Source organism: Hemitrygon akajei, chromosome 8 (assembly GCF_048418815.1).
Source record: "Hemitrygon akajei chromosome 8, sHemAka1.3, whole genome shotgun sequence".
NCBI classification, from domain to species: Eukaryota; Metazoa; Chordata; class Chondrichthyes; order Myliobatiformes; family Dasyatidae; genus Hemitrygon; species Hemitrygon akajei.
This window is the reverse complement of record NC_133131.1, coordinates 105264739-105284948: the sequence shown is the minus strand read 5'-3', so window position 1 is coordinate 105284948 and position 20210 is coordinate 105264739. Positions and strand designations below refer to the sequence as shown.

General features: G+C 39.4%; 1 protein-coding gene across 6 annotated transcripts in view; it reads left to right on the top strand.

Moving 5' to 3' along the window:
- The window catches only part of cobl (cordon-bleu WH2 repeat protein), a 263076-nt gene that overhangs the window by 56254 nt on the left and 186612 nt on the right, over positions 1-20210 (top strand). The window contains exon 1 of one of the 6 annotated variants that reach the window (XM_073054336.1): positions 12065-12182. The exons of the other annotated variants lie outside the window; for them this stretch is intronic. The gene's annotated coding sequence lies outside the window, so the exon portion shown is untranslated. Of the gene's footprint in view, positions 1-12064; positions 12183-20210 lie in introns of those variants that run through there. 6 annotated transcript variants of the gene reach the window in all.

Genomic DNA, 20210 nt, shown 5'->3' with positions numbered 1-20210 from the left:
TTATTAGGATGCTGCCTTAATTAGAGAGTATCTCTTATGTGGAAAGATTAAGTGAGCTAGGATTTTTCTCTTTGGAGCAAAGAAGGATGAAAGATGACTTGACAGGTGTAGAAGTCATTACTGTTATATAAGAGACAATGATTGAGTGGACGGCCCAAACATTTTTCCCCAGCAAGGCAATGTCTGATATGATAGGACATACTTTTGAAGTGATTTGAGGAAAGTATGGGGAAAATGTCAGAGGTAGTTGTTCTTTTACACAGAGACATGTTTGCATGGAATGTGCTGCCAGGGATGGTTGTAGAAGCAGATACATTGGACATTTAAGAGAGTCTGATATAAGCTTATGGATGAAAGGAAAATGGAAGGTTATGCTGAATGGAAGCATTAAATTGATCTTAGAGTAGTTCGCATAGCATCATGTGCTGAAGGGCCTGTACTGGGATATACTGTTCTAAGTACCAGAAGTTGCATCTCCATGGAAAATAACAAGGAATGTCCCTAACATGATCGAGGGACTGAAGTTCATAGAATGAAAGCAAATGTTTAATTAACCATTTGTAATCTCAAAGCATGTGAAGATGGCTATGTATTTAAGTGGAGCAAAGCCCAGTAGAGAATAACTCACTGGCTTGTTAAGGATATTTTAGGAATTTCTGTGTCTTTCCATGGGAAACCAGAGGAAAGCTGACAGACTGAATGTCAAGTTGGTCATATAAGTAGGACTAGGAGTTGGTCAATTTGAACTTCAAAGTCATCCCACTACATTCTTCACTTTGTGAGAGATATATCATTCTGCATTTCCTTGTCCTATAGAGCCTTGTTTCCTACAGCCTTGATAACCTGCTCTAACAAATATTTATTGCTTTCAGTCTTAAACTTCAATTTCTTTGACATTTGTGGTGTTTGGTTTGAGAATATCTCTGATTTTTACCATCTTTTGAAAAGATTCCTGCTGATGCCCATTCATATTCACCTAGCACAGATTGTAAGATCATGTCACCTTGCAGAAATTGTTTCTCTGATCAAATTATCAAATCTTTTAATGATTTCAATTGTTAAGGCAATCTATAATTAATGAGCATCTGGAATGAATTGTATTATAATACAAAAGTCCTTCTACCCTCTGGTTACAGATACAAGTATGAAACAAGATATCCAATTGAATAATAATCAGTAACTCAAAAGCATTGTCAATGAAAAGGAAGTTGGAGAGGAACTGGAGGAGGTCTGACTTGAGGATGGGCTCATGTGTGAGGAAATAAGTATTTGGAGCCCCTCTTGGCACATGGAGATTAAATATTAATTTTATTCTGAGATGGAGCATGGTAGCAGACCCTTCTGGCTCAATGAGCCCATGCTGTTTAATTGCGTACATGTGACCAATTGACCTACTAACCCTTACATCTTTTGTAATGTGAGAGGAAGTTGGAGGAAGCCCAGGTGGTCACATGGAGAACGTACAATCTTCTTACAAACAGTGGTGGAATTGAACTCGGGTTACTGGCTGCATGTGATTCTCTGCCTTGTCTGTAAGGGCCACTTAGGTCCTTTGATTGTGAGGGAGGGAGTTGTTGGTGATGGGACTGGACGTGTGAAAGGATAAGGGTTGCATCTGTGATTGCAGGGGAAAGTATCAGGGCACCAGGAAGGGTGGGTAGAGAGTAGACCATGTGGAAAGCAGAAAGAGAAGATGAATGGAAGATAGGGTGACGCAGTAGTGCAACACACATTTCATAGCTTGTCACACCAGACAGTCAGCCATTCTTGTCTGGTGTGTGGTGTCGGGATTGGTCTTCTTTCGGATTAACGGGGTCACAGTACGAACGTTCCTGACTCAACACTTGTTTTTTCCGCGTATGAGTGGCTAGCTCAGCACTCAACCAGGCACAGATGGAAAGCTTGCCTGGGAGGGGCTGATTGGGTTTGAACTTGGGAGCCTTCGCTTCTGAAGTCTGGCGCTGATGCCACTGACCCAGGTTGAATTAAGTCGTTGTCTATAAACAGTATGTATGTTCTTCCTATGACTGCATGTGTTTTCTCTGGGTGTTCCGGTTTCCTCCCACATTTCAATGATGTATGGGTTAGTAGATTAATTGGTCACATGGGTGTAATTGGGCAGTGTTAGCTTAGTGGGTCAGAAGGGCCTGTTAGTGTGCTGTAACTCTAAATAAATACAATAAAATATTGCACCATTGGGAATGATGGTAATTGTGAAGAATACAAAGATTAGTAGGGTGTATGCAGAAGGCAGCAGACCGAGCCATCTTTTGGCACTAACACTCAAACAACAGGAAGCTAAAAGGTCTATACCAGCGATTAGATGTGCTAAACGTGGAGTAGTAACTTCAACAGAGGAAATAAACGAGACATTCAAGAATTACTTTAAAGAACTGTATACAAGTGGCTCAGTTCCTTCTGAGAATGACTTCGCCAATTCTTTTAGTGGATTAGACCTCCCTACTGTATCACTGGGCATTTGTTTTAAAAAGTCTTAGCTATTGGATGGAGGAGGATAAAGTTTCGTTTCAGAAAAATATAGAACAAGAGCTAATAACACCAATAAGGTTGAAGGACTTTCTCCTTATAGGTATGTCTACCAAAAAATGTGTTTTGTATTACGGTCCAATTTTAACCCGTATGCTACAAGTGTTTAGAGCAGCAGAAAAATTCCTAAAATTTAAAAGTGTATGGTGCAAATCATCTCCATTATAGAACAATAATCATTTTCTATCCGGGGGGGGGGGGGGACCATTCACTAACAGAACTTGGGACGATAAAGGTATTACTATTCTTCAAGATATTAATGGGGCAAGTACTATCCTTAGCTTTCAAGAACTGGTATCTCGATATAATATTGATAAGCACTCTCTTTTCTTCCACTTTAGAGTAAGATTAGCTTGTAAAACCTACAGAGTTCCCTAGGGGTCAGGTTTAAGGGACCATCCCATTTTAAGTTGGATACAGAGTGTTCCAAGACAGATAGTGTCATATATCTATGTTAAATTAAACTTCCAGAAATATATGCTCACATCAGGAATGAAAGCCTGGGATAGGGACATATCTGAATTGGAACAAGACTTAGACTGGGATGCGATTTGGGATAATGCTGCCAGTGCTTCGAAAAACCCAAATCATCGGTATATACACTTGAAATTTTGTCATAGAGCATATCTAACACTGAGAATTAGACATCAAATTGGACTGGTTCCTGGCCCATTTTGCTCATTTTGCCCCCACGGAACCGTTGGCTCTTTTATACATGTTGTATGGGAATGACCAGGGGTTTTTGGTTTGAGGGGGAAGGTTATCAGTACTCTTACAGAACTAACAGGGGTACAATTACCAATGGACCCCGCTGTATATCTTCTAAATGATGACTCCCACCTTTCCCATATGGAAAAAACACGCGAAATCTGGCTGGCAGGCCTGACTGCAGCTAAGAAGATTGTAGTCCAGCGTTGGAAACCTCCTCATGATATTTCATGTACTCACTGGCTTCAGAGCTTTTTTGGATATTTCTTACCTGGAATTATCATCAGCAAGAGTAAATGATGCACGACCAAACACAATCTTAATTTGATATCTAACTTAAAAGATCTTCTGTTAAGATAGGACTGCTCTGACTGTGTGTGCACTACTATTCAATTGGTTGGTGGAGGGGAGAGAGGTGGGGGTGGGGATGAGGGTTTGGGGTGGCTGGGTTAAACAGTCAAAATGTAACTGGCAACTGGTTGTACTGAATGTAATTTGTTGGTGTTGCAATAAAAATTAATGATAAAATAAAGATTAGTAGGGTGAAGGGTGAATAACGAAGGAGGTGTTCTGTTTGGCAAGAGGATGGCTGAGAGCAGATGTTGAGAGGGCCCCATCAACTATGGCAAAGAGGAAACCTGGAGGACATTTCATGAGTGGAAAGCCTTTTCATGAATAGATACAATGGAGATGGAAAAACTGAGAAAGAGGTGACATCCTTGCAGGAGACAGATGGGATGTATTGTAATCAAGGTAGCTTTGAGTGTTATAATATAGTTAGTGGCTAATTTGTCTCTTGAGATAGAGACCAAGAGATACATAAAAGGAAAGGAAATGTCAGAGAAGATCTGGGTGAACTTGAGGGTAGAGTGGTAGTTGGTGGCAAAGGACACTCATTTGAAGCAGCACCAATGCAGTCACTGAAATAGTGGAGAGCAAGTTAGTAAGAGAGTCTAGAATAAGTTTGGAACAAGGGCTGTTCCATGTAATCTGGAAAACAAGATGTTCTAGAGTAGGTTCAAAATAAAGACTGTTCCAGGTAGCCAGCATGAAAGTGGGCACAGCTGGGGCACGGTGTGATTTCATGTGGCTACTACAATCTATTTCTCGCCTCCCCTCCATATCCCCAGCCAGTTCCATCTACTTCATTTCCCCCTCCCCACTTAACAATTTTCATCTTTCAGCTACCAGCCTCCATCTCCGCCTTTGCTGCTGACTATCTTCCTGCTGCATTTCAGTTTCAGTTCTGATCTGGGGCCTCAACCCAAAATGTCATACACCATTTTATTTCTTCCACAGTTGCTGCTTGACTCATTGAGTTCTTCCATTGGGTTACTTTATTTTTTTCTGGGTCTTTTAGCAAGTGGTTTATAGTTCCTTTCAAAATATAGCTGTAGGTTTTTGATTATCTTATGATTTGGAGGGCTACCTCCTAGAAAATAAGGGGTTCAACAGTAGTAAAATGTGACTTCTTCCAGAGAGAATGAATTTCTCCCTTAGTACTAATTTACAGTTTTTTTACATTGTGAAATGAATTGAGAAGAATGAAAATAAAGGTATCTTGAAAGATCGAATAAGAGGTCTTTCATTTTGTGTGTGAATTGAACCAAGCTCTGAAGTTGAACTATTGTTTCAATTACTGTCCCATTTCCTACTCTTTAGATCAATTTTTTAAACAATTAAATTGACCTCATTTCGTAACTTAATACTGAATGCTGCCATTGATCATCTGTGTCACTCATCCAACTTCCAGCTGTTGGCTGGTTGTTAGTATACTAATTCTATTTCTATTGGAATCTTCTCATAAAAGCAGGTTAGAATTTAAATATGATCCATGGTAAACAAGTTATTTATATTTCATGTTAGTGATGTTATTTTAAAATGTTCCTGTTAAACATCTGATAGCACACTTTATACACATTATCACATTTTCTAGAACTTGTCTTTTTAATCTTGTGTTTCTGTGAGTCATTGCCTTTTTTAACTATTTGAAATGATGTGAAGCACAACAGTGTCCAAATGCATGACAAGCCTCTTACTGATAGAAATGTGTGAAGTCTTTAGTGTTGTTTAGATAAAGCTCAGTTCATTTAATATTGGTGCTTTATAAAGCAATATTAAAATTTCATTTTACTATTTTCAGATGTGTTGATAAGTGCTTGATGAATTTAAAGTTGTAGCTGTTTCCCCACTTATTTTGCATCTTTAATCCTTAACTTTTTATCAACTTTATCAGAAATTGATAAGAAATCAGGGATTTTCATTCTGTTTTAAAATCAAATATGTCATGGAGTATTGGCTGCTGGTTTCACTTGCCTTCACACATCCAGTTCCATTGATTTCAGTGGAGCATTAAGGATGGAATTGAGCACAATGGCTGACTGAAGCTTGTGTGTGCATTAAATTCTAGTGACCAAAGACTAATCTCTCCCTCATGTTTCTTGGATGCTGGGAATTTGGAGTTCTTCTGCAGATGATAACTCTTGGTCTTTACTTAAGTTTGAATCTGAATAATGTTTACCAACAGTGGTAGTGGTAATTAACAAATACCGTGACTATTGAGTTGCATCAGCCATGATCTCATTAAATGACAGAGGCTCAAAGGGATGAATGGTCTGTTCCAATTATTATATTTTTGTAAATCTCAGAATGACTTGTAAAATTGGAAACTTAAAACATTTAAGAAGTATAATGATCTTTGTGGGCCTTTTAATGTCAGAAAACTTGGTTGTAATTTAATAATGTTTCCTGATTTATCACTGACAAGTTTTTCATGTGGGCTTGAGACGATTCTGTCTGCTGAGTACATTCCACAGTCTCTGCTGAGTTGATGATATCACCAGAGCATAAAAATTGGGGTTGGGATTGTCCTGTGGTAGTACAGATTGGACTTTTTTTTAGAAGTCTTGTTTGCATCTGGATGTAATAAAGTGATATTGCTGGTTGTTAAATGAAGCTTGCAGTTTTGAGAACATCCTGATATTCCATGCACCATTTGAGCTCCTACCCTGACATCTTTTATTATCTGTGAGATTTTATTGTCAAAGTATGCATGTACAACTCTGGTATTTGGCTTCTCCAGATAGCCATGAAATAGAAAAAAAAAACAACCATGCAAGTTACTGAAAGAAAAGACATCAGCATCCCTCCCCACATGTAAAGGAAAAAGAAACAAAACTCACAAACCCTAAATCCTCCAACCCCTCCCTCACAAAAAAAACTGACAGATCACCCACATAGAAAACAGCAGATGGAACAGCAAACCCCAAACCCCACAGCCCCTCCCATTGCACAAAAACCAACAGATTCCCCACCCTGAAGACAGCAGCCAGAACATCAAAAACCCCAAACCCCCAACCCCCCTCCCTCACAAAAAAAAACAGTGGCAACAACATCAAACCCCCTTCCCAACAAAGAAGAAAAGCACCCAACAGCACTAAACCCCCAAACCCCTCTCTAACACACAAAAACTAATAGATCACCCACGTGAAAAAAACAACAAGAACATCAGGCTCTAAATTTCCAAACCCTCTCTTGCACAAAAACTAACACACTGCCCACCTGGAACCCCATCCTGCCAATCGGCAACAAGAATGAAACCACAGACAAAAGTGAGAAAGGTTCTTTCCTAATAGTTAAAAATAGTCCTGATTTAAAATGTCTTCTCTTTTTGTGATTGATATTTAACATTTGGTTCCTTAAGGTTGTCATAGCTGGTGCTGGGTGGGGTGAGGGGAGGGGTAGGTGGGGATAAGATCCCATTATCTATTAACTGCTCCCAATGGCGTGCATCTCGAATAGCCTCTGGCAACTAAATCCAGCTCCTGGCCTCCACGTGTGGCTTAGTTTCTAAGCCCAGTGGAAGGGGAAATGGTGGATTACTGGCGCCTTAAAACAGTTGCTTTGGGTAGGTAGGTCTTATCAGCCATGGTTGGCAGCTCATCTAGGAGAATGAAGACCTCTGCTGCCCTGTGGCTATACCCACTCATGGGGAAGGCTTCAGAAATAAACCCCAAGGAGAGGGGGAGCCTGCTACATGGGCAACAGCTTGCTGTCGATATCGTACTGCCCTGGCTTGCGTATCGAACGTAGACAGGATGTAACATTCATTGTCGACCCTGGCCAACAGAAGCCAGTACTTAACATTTGTGAAGTTAAGGTAGGATGGTTGAAGTTACTGCTAGAATTATATTTGTAGTATTTTGCAAGCCTTTTAATGGAAATCTTTTAAATGAAGTTGAATCATAGATAATGTTATAAAGGTAGTGAGACTGAGTTAATTGCTTGCTTCAGCCTTACTAAGGTTGACTGTTTTGGATGAGGAACATTTTAGAGTCTGTCAAGGACATCTGTAGGACATCTTAGTGGAATGTTACTTGTGTTCTAGATAGTATTGTGAAAATTTTTATTCTGTTGGGTAGATACCTTAGTTTAATGCCTCTACAAAACATCTCAAACAATGAAATGTTAAAGTTTCCTCTTAACTATTTCCTATATCTGTGGTTTATTTAAGTTTTTTGCTTATTTTACTATCAGTTACTGAATTCAACGTGGGTAAAGAAGCTAGAACAATATGTATTATTAAAATGTCATGTGTTTTGGCTGTGCATGATACTTGATAAATAAACTGGATCTAAATTAATGCTTCACTGCTTCTCAATAGGACTGCATATCAGATTGTGGTTGGTTACATAATCACTGACAGATGTAAAGTTCTGATCTAGGAAATCTTGTTCTGACATGCATGCATAATAGCCAGTGATTGTATAAGTGGTCATTTGCAACATTTAATACAATTGTTCTGCAAGTATCTAATTCCAAAATGACCCAATTCTCAAATGCTTTGCTCACTTACCTGCTGCATTCAGATAGTGACAATTGCTCTTTGGTCAACCTATTGGTAACTTTTGTTTCTTGCTTTCTACATTGTGATTTTGTTGATCTGGGTTTGACTGCAGTATACGGTTGGAGTGAGTTGTTCTCCAATCTTGGCAATTTACTTGCAAATGTTTCATCACCATGCAAGGAGACATCATCAGTTCAAAGTTCAAAGTAAAAATTTATTATCAGAGTACATACTTGTCACTACATACAACCCTGAGATTCCTTTACTTAGCAAAGCTGTAGAGCAGTAACTGTAAACAGGATCTGTAAACTGTAAACATCAGGAACTGTAAACTGTAAGCAAACTGTGCAAATGCAGGCAATAAATAAATAATAATAAATAATGAGCATGAAATAACAAGATAAAAGAGTCCTTAAATGAGTGTAGTTATCCCTTTTTGTTCAACAGCCTGATGGCTGAGGATGTTGAGGCCCTGGTGGTGCGAGTCCTGAGGCACTTGTGCCTTCTACGTGATAACAGGAGTTGAGGAAAGAGCATGGCCTGGGTGGTGAGAATTTTTGATAATGGATGCTGCTCTTCTACAGCAACGTTTCATGTAGATGTGCTCAATGGTTGGGCGGGTTTTACTCGTGATGTACTTGGCTGAATCCACTACCTTTTGCAGGATTTTCCACTCAAAGGCATTGGTGTTCAGTGCGCTGTTGATTGTGGTATATACATGTAGACCTCAGTCCTATTTATGAGCTGATTCGGGCAACATTCCAGACCACAAGGCACAAAGTTTACCACATAGCCAATCAGCAACGAGATTTTCTCCCCACATCACAACCGAGTTTCTGAAATGATTTCCAATAAGCTGATTGAAAGACTAAGCATTCAGAGGACACACCACAAGTAACAGTGCACTGAAGAAGTCTCCTCACATGGTGATGAAACGTTTGCAAGTAAATTGCCTAGATCGGAGAACAACTCAATCCAACCGTCAACCACCCAAGCTACACGTCTTCTGAATTATTTCCACCTGCAGTTTATATTTTGCAAGATTTTATCACTCTGCTTTTAACCTGCGATCTGATCTTAGGAATCAGAATCAAGTTTAATTTCACTGGCATATGTCAGGAAATTTGTTGTTATGCAGCAGCAGCACATTGCGCTACATAATAAAAACTGTAAATTACAGTAAGAAGTGTCATGGTGCACTCTTGGAGGACTGGACCCAGGTGCAGAGGAACTGCAGGCTTTCTCTGTCACGGAGGTTGCTGGCACCTACTCAACTCAGGAGCTGCAGACGGCAGGCTCACAACTCGAATGAGGAGCAGAGGAATGACAGGATTCCTAGGAAGAGACGGAAGTAAGAGGCTAGACATTGGAATACCAACAAAGCTTCGAAGGAACGACTGGGTGACATCACGAGTCAATTTATTCTCTCCGATACAATGACCAGACTAAGGCACTGAATGGGATAATCATAGAATGCGGGAAACATGTGCCAGCCACCATTAACTTGACAGGATTAAATTGAAAAGACATGGGGTTAACAACTTTAGTTAGGATATTGATTAGTAAAAACAGGTACTCAAAAACCCTAGAAGCTCTGTGCTGTATGGCCAGCCGCAGGGCTCATTACAAAGAAGTATATGTGTATTAAAAAAGTTAAATTAAATCAGGCAAAAAGAGAAAAAAATAGTGAGGTAGTCTTTATGGGTTTAATGTCCATTCGGAAATCTGATGTTAGGGAGGAACATCATCGTTGAGTATGTGCCTTCAAGCTCCCGTACCTCCTCCCTGATGGTGGCAATAGGAAGAGAGCATGTCCTGGGTGATGTGGGGTCCTTAATGACAGATGTTGCCTTTTGTGGAGACATTAGCAATGATCTTTCAAAAAGCCTTAGACTCTGGCATGGTGCCAGAGGACTGGAAAATTGCAAATGACACTCCATTCTTTAAGAAAGGAGCAAGGCAGCAGAAAGGAAATTATAGACCAGTTAGCCTGACCTCAGTAGTTGGGAAGATGTTGGAGTCATTTGTTAAGGGAGAGCTTATGGAGTATTTGGTGATGCAAGACAAGATAGGATAAGATCAGCATGGTTTCCTTAAGGTAAAATCATGTCTGACAAACCTGTTGGAATTCTTTGAGGAGATTGCAAGTAGGATAGATGAAAGAGATGCTGTGGACGTTATATATTTGGACTTTCAGAAGGCCTTTGACAAGCTGCCACACATGAGGCTGCCTACCAAGTTATGAACCCATGGTATTACAGGAAGGTTACTAACACGGTTAGAGCATTAGCTGATTGGTAGGAGGCAGTGAATGGGAATAAAAGAATCCTTGTCTGGTTGGCTGCCAGTGACTAGTGATGTTCTGCCAGGGTCGGTGTTGGACCACTTCTTTTTATGCCGTATGTCAATGATTTAGATGATGGAATAGATGGCTTTATTGCCAAGTTTGCAGATGATACGAAGATTGATGGAGGGGCAGGTAGTGTTGAGGAAATAGGTAGGATGCAGAAGGACTTAGATAGATTAGGAAAATGGGCAAGAAAGTGGCAAATGAAATATAATGTTGGAAAATGCATGGTCATGCACTTTGGTAGTAGAGATAAATATGCAGACTGATTTCTAAACGGGGAGAAATTTCAAAAATCTGAGATGTAAAGGGACTTGGGAGTCCTTGTGCAGAAGACCCTAAAGGTTAACTTGCAGATAGAATTGGTAGTGAGGAATGCAAATGCAATGTTAGCATTCATTTTAAGAGGGCTTGAGTACAAGAGCTGGGATGTGATGCTGAGGCTTTAAAAGGCACTGGTGAGGCCTCACCTTGAGTATTGTGAACAGTTTTGAGCTTCTCAAATAAGAAAATATGTACTGGCATTGGAGAGGGTCGAGGTGTGGTTCACAAGGAAGATTCTGGGAATGATAGAGTTATCATACGAGGAATATTTAATGGTTCTGGGTCTGGACTCACTGGAATTTAGAAGGATGGGGAGGGCTCTCATTGAAACTTTTTGATTGTTGAAAGGCCTAGACAGAGTAGATGTGGAAAGGATGTTTCCCATGGTAGGGGAGTCTAGGACAAGAGGGCACAGCCTCAGGATAGGGGGCATCCATTTAAACAGAGATGCAGAGAAATTTCTTTAGCCAGAGGGTAGTGATTTTGTGGAATTTGTTACCACAGGCAGCTGTGGAGGCCAGATTATTGAGTGTATTTAAGGCAGAACTTGATAGCTTCTTGATTGGGCACATCATCAAAGGTTATGGGGAGAAGGCTGGGGAATGGGGTTGAGGAGAGAGAGGAAAAAGAATCAGCCATGATTTAATGGCGGAGCAGAGCTAATGGGCCAAATGGCCTAATTTTGCTCCTATGTCTTATGGTCTTTTTAAGGCATTGCTCCTTGAAGATGTGCTGGGGAGGCTGGTGTCCATGACGTAGGTTAGTGAGTTTTTACAATTTTCTGCAGCTTATTTCGATCCTGTACAATCAACACCCCCCCCCCCCACCCCGCCATACCAGATGGCAATACAGCCAGTTAGAATGCTCTTTGCAATACATCTATAGAAATTTATGAGTGTCTTTGGTAACATACTGTATCTCCTCCAACTCCTGATGAAATATAGCCGCTGATCTTTGTAACTGCGTCAACATCTTGAGCCCAGGATAGCAAATTTATAGATGGAATTTGAGCTGTGACTAGCCACAGGGCCGTAGGTGTACAGCATGTAGAGCAGTGGGCTAAGCACACATCCTTGAGGTATGCGTGTTGATTATCAGCAAGGTGGAGATGTTATTTTTGTTCCGCACAGACTGTGGTCCTCTGGTGAGGAAATCGAGGATCCAGCTGCAGAGGGAGGTGTAGTGGCCCAGGTTTTGGTGCTTTTGGATCAGAACTGTAGGAACGATTGTGTTATACATTTAGCTATTGCCAATAAACAGCATCCTGACATAGGTATTTGTATTCTCCAGGTGATCCAAGGCTGCGTGAAGAGCCAATGAGTTTGCATCTGCTGTAGACATATTGAGGTGATAGGCAAATTGTAGTGGCTCCAGGTCCTTGCCCAGGTCGGAATTGGACTATTTACTTAGGTAGGAGTGGACTACTTGTTCCTATATATGATATTTAATTGACATGTTCATGGGTGAGCATGTGGTATGATTGCATGAACATTAATTTTCCTTCTTTAATGGGGACGTTAAGTAATTATAGCAAAGGTGCGTCACCTTGTAAATATTTGAGAAAAATCTGATCCATAATGTGCTCCACAGTACATCCCAGAGTTACCTGGTTTGTCACCATAAAGTTTGCTGCAAACTTGACGTCTTAGTTATCTATGTTTGTAACGTTGGAGACCCATGTTCATTTCTGACCGTGTATACTATCTGCATAGAGTTTCTATGTTATTTTAGTTACCTTGTTGGCTTCCTTGGGGTGCCCTGGTTTCCTCCCACATCCCAAAATTAAGTATGTTGGTGAATGCCTAAAATCTGCCAAGAGTTGGTGAGAATGTGGGGTATATTTTTAAAAAATGAGATTAGTGTAGTTTAGTGTAAATGTCGCACAGACTCAGTGGGCAAAAAGTTCAATTTCCATGCTCTAGGACTGTTTAATATGAACTACAGACATATTCAGTTTTTATGGTAATTTCAATTGTAAAATTGGACTATTTTGTGAAGCAGTTGTGTGATTTTTGTTTTGCTTTATTACTGTAAGATTGTATATTAGTACATGGAGGTTATTTAATGCTCTACAGATCTGAGACCATTTCTATAATAATGCATGCTTGGGGGAAATTACTCAGGGGAAATGTGAATTGCTTTGCTCTGACGGAAAATTATTTTGAACAACTTGGATAAAATGGATTAGTTTCAGAATAAAATATGTGTAAATCTGCTTTTAAAATATAATTTTGCCAAATTGATTTGTGTTAAGTGTTTTTCCAGTATTTACTGAAATTTCAAGGACACATGCTGCAATTATGTATTGAAAGGCTGTAGGGCGAACCAACTCTTCCAGAATATTTTCCAATGTTGTCTTGTTCACCATGGAGCTTGATCCCTTCTTTATCTCGCTATCAGGAATAGTTGTCATTAAGTATTAATGTTTATTATGTGTACTGTTTTGACTTTAAGCCAAGCCTGTAAATTATCAAGGCCTTCACGGATTTGGAAAATTCAAAGATGTAGTTTGAGAGCAAATACTTCCTGTACTAAGTAAACACTGAGTGTATGTTCATTGTCTTCTATAGCTGTAACCCATCCACTACAAGGTTCGAAGAATTGTGCATTCAGAGATGCTCCTCTGCGCACCACTTACAACACACGGTTACTTGAATGACTGTCACCTTCCTGTCAGCTTGAAGCAGTCTGGCCATTCTTCTTTGATCTCTCATTTACAAGGCATTTTCGCCCACAGAACCTCCACTCTACATGTCTTTTAAAAAATTTTTGCACCGTTCTCTGTAAAGTCTACGTGAAAATCCCAGTAGATCAGCAGTTTCTGAGATAGGCAAACCAGGAAGTCTGGCACCAACAATCATTCCACAGTCAACGTCACTTAGATCACATGTGTTCCATATTCCGATGTTCAGTCTGAACAATAACTGAGCCTTTTGACCATGCCTGCGTGCTTTTATGTATTGATTAGCTGCCACATGATTGGCTGAATAAATATTTACTTCAACAAGCAAGTGTACAGGTGTACCTAATAAAGTGGCCACTGAGTGTATGTTAGAAACGCTGTATAACAATTAAATTTACATTTAAATTGCAGTCAACAACTTTTTTAGATAATGGTCAATCTTTTTTCTTGATGCTGATGATAAAAAATAACTGTGTTCTTTAAATGAATACATGAAATCTTTTAAAATACAGAGAGAAAGACAGAACTTGAGTTTAACATTTCTTGCCTGAAAACTAGGGTTATATAAGGGATGATGATGAGTTATTTGGTGAATGTTATAAGAGGTTGATGGGTATAGTTGCAGTTTTGTTCCTTGGTCTAACAATAAATTACTACATGCAATGTCTGAAACATCAAGGAGGACCCTTCATAAATGAATTAATATTTCATGTGTTCAATGATAAAAATATTTATTGAAACTTTAATCTATTGCACTCTACTATAATATGTGTGGTAGAAACAGTGAAAGTAGTTTCTTTTGTGAAAGAAACTGTGTTTCAGATGGTATTGAAGGTAAGTTTAAAGACAATGTGGAATAGAAAACAACTTTGTAGAAAAAACATGTTTACATTGTTTTTTATGTGAAGTTGTTTATCAGTTGAAGATTAATGTTGTTTGTGTAACTTTGAAATGTAATTTTCTTCTGGAACATGAAACTTAACTGGACATACATGGTTTAACGTGAAGCTCAAAAATCAAACCAAGAATTCAAATTATTTTATTCAGAAACACAAGGCATATTTAAAAACAAACAATATTTTTAAAGCATGTTTTTTGATAGCATGGTTGTGAAGATTGTTGCTTTCTTTCAATGTGAGTACTGCATTGTCAGTGCCAGAAAAGGGAAGTAGAAAACAGGAGAGTACTTAATGCAAAAAGAGAAGAGATATATTGGATCTAATCTTCCGGAATGTAGCCAGCCAAGTAGTAGAAGTATTAGTGGGAGAGCATTTCAGAAATAGAACATAATTCAAGCTATTATAGACAAGGGCAAGTTTGAACAGGAAATTATATTTGAAAAAATAGGGCCCGTGACAAGTGATGTGTCATAGTAATTGGTACCAGGTCCTTTATTGTTTATTAAATATTTTTGATTTGTATGAGAATGTAGGTGTCACGATTAATAAGTTTGTAGATAAAAGCAAGGATGTAATGTTGAAGCTTTATGAAGCACTGGTGAGGCCTCATTAGTAATGTGAGCAGTTTTGGGCTCCTTAGTGAATGTGCTAACGTTGGAGAGGGTTCAAAGGAGTGTCACGGAAATGATTCTGGGATTGAAAGGCTTATCATATCAGGAGCATTTGATGGCTCTGGGCCTCTACTCACTGGAATTCAGAAGAATGAGGGGTGATCTTATTGAAACCTATCGAACATTGAATGGCCTCGATAGAGTGAATGTGGAGAGGATGTTTCCTATGGTGGGTGAGTCTAAGATCAGAGGATACAGCCTCAGAATAGAGGAGTGTCCTTTTAGAATGGAGTTGAGGAGGAATTTCTTTAGCTGGAGAGTGGTGGATGTGTGGAATTTGTTGCCACGGGCTGCTATGGAGGCCAAATCATTTGGTATACTTAAAGCAGAGGTTGATAGATTCTTGATTAGTCATGGTATGAAGGGATATGGGGAGAAGGCAAAAGATTGGGGCTGAGAGGGAAAATGGATCAGCCATGATGAAATTGTGGAACAGACTCGATGGGCCAAATAGCCTATTTCTACTCCTATATCTTATGGTCTTATAAGCAAATCTGGTGGTATACTGGAGAGTGAAGAAGGTTATCTAAGATTTCAACACATTAAGTGAGAAAGTGACAGATGAAGTTTAATTTGGACACGTACAGTGATGCTTTTTGGGAAGTTAAAACAGGGCAAAACATGCACAATGAATGGAAGGGCCCGGAGAAGTGTCAATGAACACAGAAAATTGGGGTTCAAATGCACGATTTCCTGAAAATAGGACATAAGAAAACAGTGTTGAGAAGGCAGATGACCTCCTTACCCTCATGAGCAGAGTCATTGGGTACAGAAGTTAGGACACCATGTTACAGTTATACAAAGCATTGGTTAGGCTGCATGGAGTATTGTGCATAGTTCTGGTCACCACACAATAAGAAGGAAATGATTAAGTCTGGGAACATATATAAAAGATTCAGAAGGATGTCACCTAAATTGAAAGGTTTAGAATATCAGGCTAGGTCTGCTTTCCCTGGAGCAAGAGAGACTGAGCGGTAACGTGATAGAGGTATATAAAATTTTGAAAGTCACAGAAGAGGTAGGTAGAGTCTGCTTTCTCATGGTATAGGTATCGAAAACTAGAGAGCATAGGTTTGTGTACGCGAGAAGGATTAAAGGAGATCAAGGGGTAGTTTTTTCATGTGAAATAGCTAGCATCTGGAATGAGCTGCCAGAGGAGGTGGTAGAAGTACCTTGACAGGTATTGGAATGGACAAACTTGACAGGTATAAACCAAATGGTTATCTTTCTGTTTCTAACATCACTGGCAGAGATGGATCGGATTAACCTACACTTGGAAAGGCCCGGTCTAATCAAAGTTAGTCAGCATGCCTTTGAGAAAAATTCAATCAAATTGGCTAGACAACATTTCCCAACAGTGGTAACAAAAGGGATTAGTCTGGGTGATTTGGTTGAGGAGGTATACATTAAATACATTAGGACCTTAGCCAAAGTTCCACATGACAAGCTGGTCTGAAAAGTTAGAGCCTTTGGGGTCTAAGACAGGTTGGTAAATTGGATGCAAAATTGACTGAGGGTGAAAGTGGAGATGTGCTTTTGTGATTGGAAGCCTGTGACCAGTGGTGTAACAGAGGGATTGTTGTTGGGAACTTTACTGTTATTCATTAACAATTTGAATGTGAATGTAGGAGGTCTGATAGATAATTTTTCTGAATTGATGCAGTTGAGGAGGAATATTAGACCATAGGATTAAACTGTTGTTAAAATGGGCAGAGCAAAAGCAGGTGGAATTTAATCCCAATAAGTGCAAATGCTGCACATTTCTTGACATGAGAAGAATGATAGGGCCCTAAGGAGTATTGAGGAACAGGGAGACTTTGGCATACATGAAATGCTGAAAGTGGCAGCAAAGGTCGATAAGATTCTGAAGCTGACACACATTATTAGCCTCACAAGGGCAATAAGAACATGGAAGTATCATACAACTTTAGTTAGGTCACAGCTGGAGTATTGTATACAATACTGGTTGGACACTAGATTAAGGATATGATTAAAATGGAAGGAATGTAAAGGAGGTTAACCAGGATGTTAAAAATCAAAGAAAACCAAAGGTGCTCTAAACCTTACAAGAAAGTTCTGGAAAGACTTAGCAGGTGAGGCCATATCTGTGGTAAGAGAAACAGTCAGTACTTCAGGTAGGAGACCTTTTCCCTATGCTATAGATTTAAGGTAAAGAGTAAGCAGTTTGCGGGGACTTGAGGAAGAATGTATTTACAATAGTTGTAATCTGGAATGCCCTGCCTGTGTGGGTAAGGGAAGCAAATACTCTCAAGTTTTATATGGTATATATTTAGACATGCACTTGCTTAATCATGGCACTGAAGGCTAAAGATGAAGTACTGGTAAATGGAATTAAAATAGATGGATACTATAGGGTAGGCTCAAAGTTTTGTTTCTGTGCTGCATGGCTCTGCCTTTAAAATGGGCGGGTGATTAAATATCAGCTTTTCTTTTAAATAGGAATGAGATATACTCTGCCAAACATTTGATTTGAAAATGATCTCAAATGAATTTAGAGATTATTTTAATCTCTAATTTTGGATATAAGAGTACATTACAACTTGATGTAGATTATATTTATGATAGAGTGGGTTATCTGTTGTTTAGTTGCCATGATATTATCACTGTTTATAGCAATGAAGTGTAACAGATTAAAACTGGAGTAGCTACGGGTCAGTCTTGTAAAATTAATGAATAATTACAGTAGTCAGCAATTCAGTCTCAAGGGCTCCCAACTACCATTGCACGATATAAGTTCTTGATATTTTTTGTGAAAAATGGTCAGGAGCTACTGTAAAATTATTTAATTTCAGGTTATTTCTAGCATGTCTAGGAAGTCTGAAGAATGATTAAACCGCAGTATTACTCACTGACTTTTGGTTCTAAGAGTGAACCACAAAAAATTTTCATAGGAATTGTTAGCAATAAATACATCGAGACTATAAGAAGCTGTTCACTGCAGCCGGATGGAATCTTGGACAATCATTGTCAGTGGGTGTGTTGTTTGAACACATGAGTTGTAGTCATCTCTGTAGCCATATTGCATCTGAAAATACATTCGGTCGTTGTAATTTCACAGCCAGTTATCATTTTAAAAACTGGAGTTCAAGAAAATTGCTGAAACCACACTATATCTCTTTCATTAAAAAGTAAAAATTCTATATTTAAACCATCTGTTATGCTCATGTAGAGCAGCATTTTTAAAGACGTACACTGACAAAAATTTTATTTTTGATGTGACATGCTGTTCGTATAAAATTCTATTTAAAAGCAACAGAGGACACAGGAAACAGTAAAATAGCAAAGAAAAACAATCTTGTAACCTATAGAACTGTTGCCAACAGGAGTTCTGTTATCACATAATGATCTTATTGGGTTCTTTTGGCACAATTAATAGGCAACCGCCAAATTCCCACATTTCCTGTATATTCTTGGGGAAAAAAATAGTCTTATCTGAAAATTGAATTTGAGGTATGATAAATTTTTTCATTGTCTTACCATCTGGCAGTAAGCATGAAACTAGAAAGGGCATCTTTGCAAAATCAATGTTTCTTTCTTCCTAATGTACAACGTTACAATGCATTTTATTAGCCAGAGGGAATAGAATTGTCCAACACCCGTGATTTTGGGATCTCTCCTGTGTAAATTAAAAGGATTCTGGTATTTGTTGTCAGCCATTATTGGAAATGGGAATAACAAAACCTATCCTTGTGAGTGTATTTAGTGCAGCTCATTCAAATAGTGTTAATTGCCACTCCTGCATTGCTCAATTTTGTATATAAATGGAACAACCTACGGTATTTATGGTGTATTCCTCAGGGAAGGAATACATCACGGTCTTAGGTATTCTTGTATGCCATCTAGTGACAGGTGGAATAATTACTTTTGAACAAATCTCGTGCCTCATCTTAAACCTAGAAAGTGTTCAAAACCATGTTCAGACAGAAATGGCAATTAGAGGAGCAGTCATGGCTTCCTCCTGAGATTACCTCCATTACAGAAGCCAGAAAATTCCATTCACTCAATATGATTAAGAAAAGGCTGAGATCACTAGATACAAAGTCTATAGGACTAGACAACTATTTATCTACAGTGCAAATGATCTGTAATCCAGGACCAAATGTGCCTCAGGTGCTATCAAGTTGTACTTACTCACTAATAACCACCTCACAGATGTCCAGTTTGGATTTTACCAGAGCTATGCTGCTTCAGGCCTCGTCACTGCCTTGGTTCCAATATGGAACAAAGACTGCAGCAAAGGTGAGTGAAAATCCCCTGGACATTGAAGTATCATTTGACGCAGGTGTAGTATGAAGGTACTCTGACAGACCTTAAATCAAAGGGCATCAAAGGGAAACCAGTGGTCAGAGTCTACACAAAGGAGGATATTTGCAGTTACCAGTGGTCAATCATCCCAGCTCTGGGACATCATTATAGGAGTTTCTCAGGGTAGTATTATAGGCCCAATTGGCTTCAGCTGCTTCATCAATGACCTTCTTTCCACCATCAGGTCAGATATGGAGATGCTCTCTGATTTGCATCATATTCAATTCTATTTGCATCTTTCGGTAAATAAGGCAGACCATAGCTGCATGCAGCAAGACTTATACAACATTCAGGCATGAATGATAATAAATTTCAACTTGCATTCATTCTCAGAAGTACCTTGCAAAGACCATTTCCAACAAGAGAGAATCTAGTCACCTGCCCTTGACAGTCAATGGCAACTGCCGAGTTACCACACCATCAAGTTCAAGTTTAATTGTCATTCAACCTTACACCTGAATACAGTACAGCCAAACAAAGCAACGTTCCTCCAGGGCCAAAGTGCAAAACACAGTTCCAACAACACACTGCACATGATGTTACAATAACTGGAAAACATACAGTCACAAAAATATATAAATAGCCCAGATCCAAGCATGGCATGGCCTGTAGATTGATGTTGTCCTGGTGCTTCCACCAAGTGAACAGCAGAGGGCAGCACTGACAGGAGGGGCCAGCCCCCAACGTGGTATGGATTTCAGCGTACCGCTGTGGCCTCTGCTCTCACCTCAGACTTCTCCTGTATGGCTGCAACATGAACCTCAGTGCCAGGAGGGCCAAGTCCGTGCAACAGCTGAGGCAACACAGCTCCTCTGCCATCAGTCTCACCAATGAACCAGTAAAACAGACTTGCAGTATT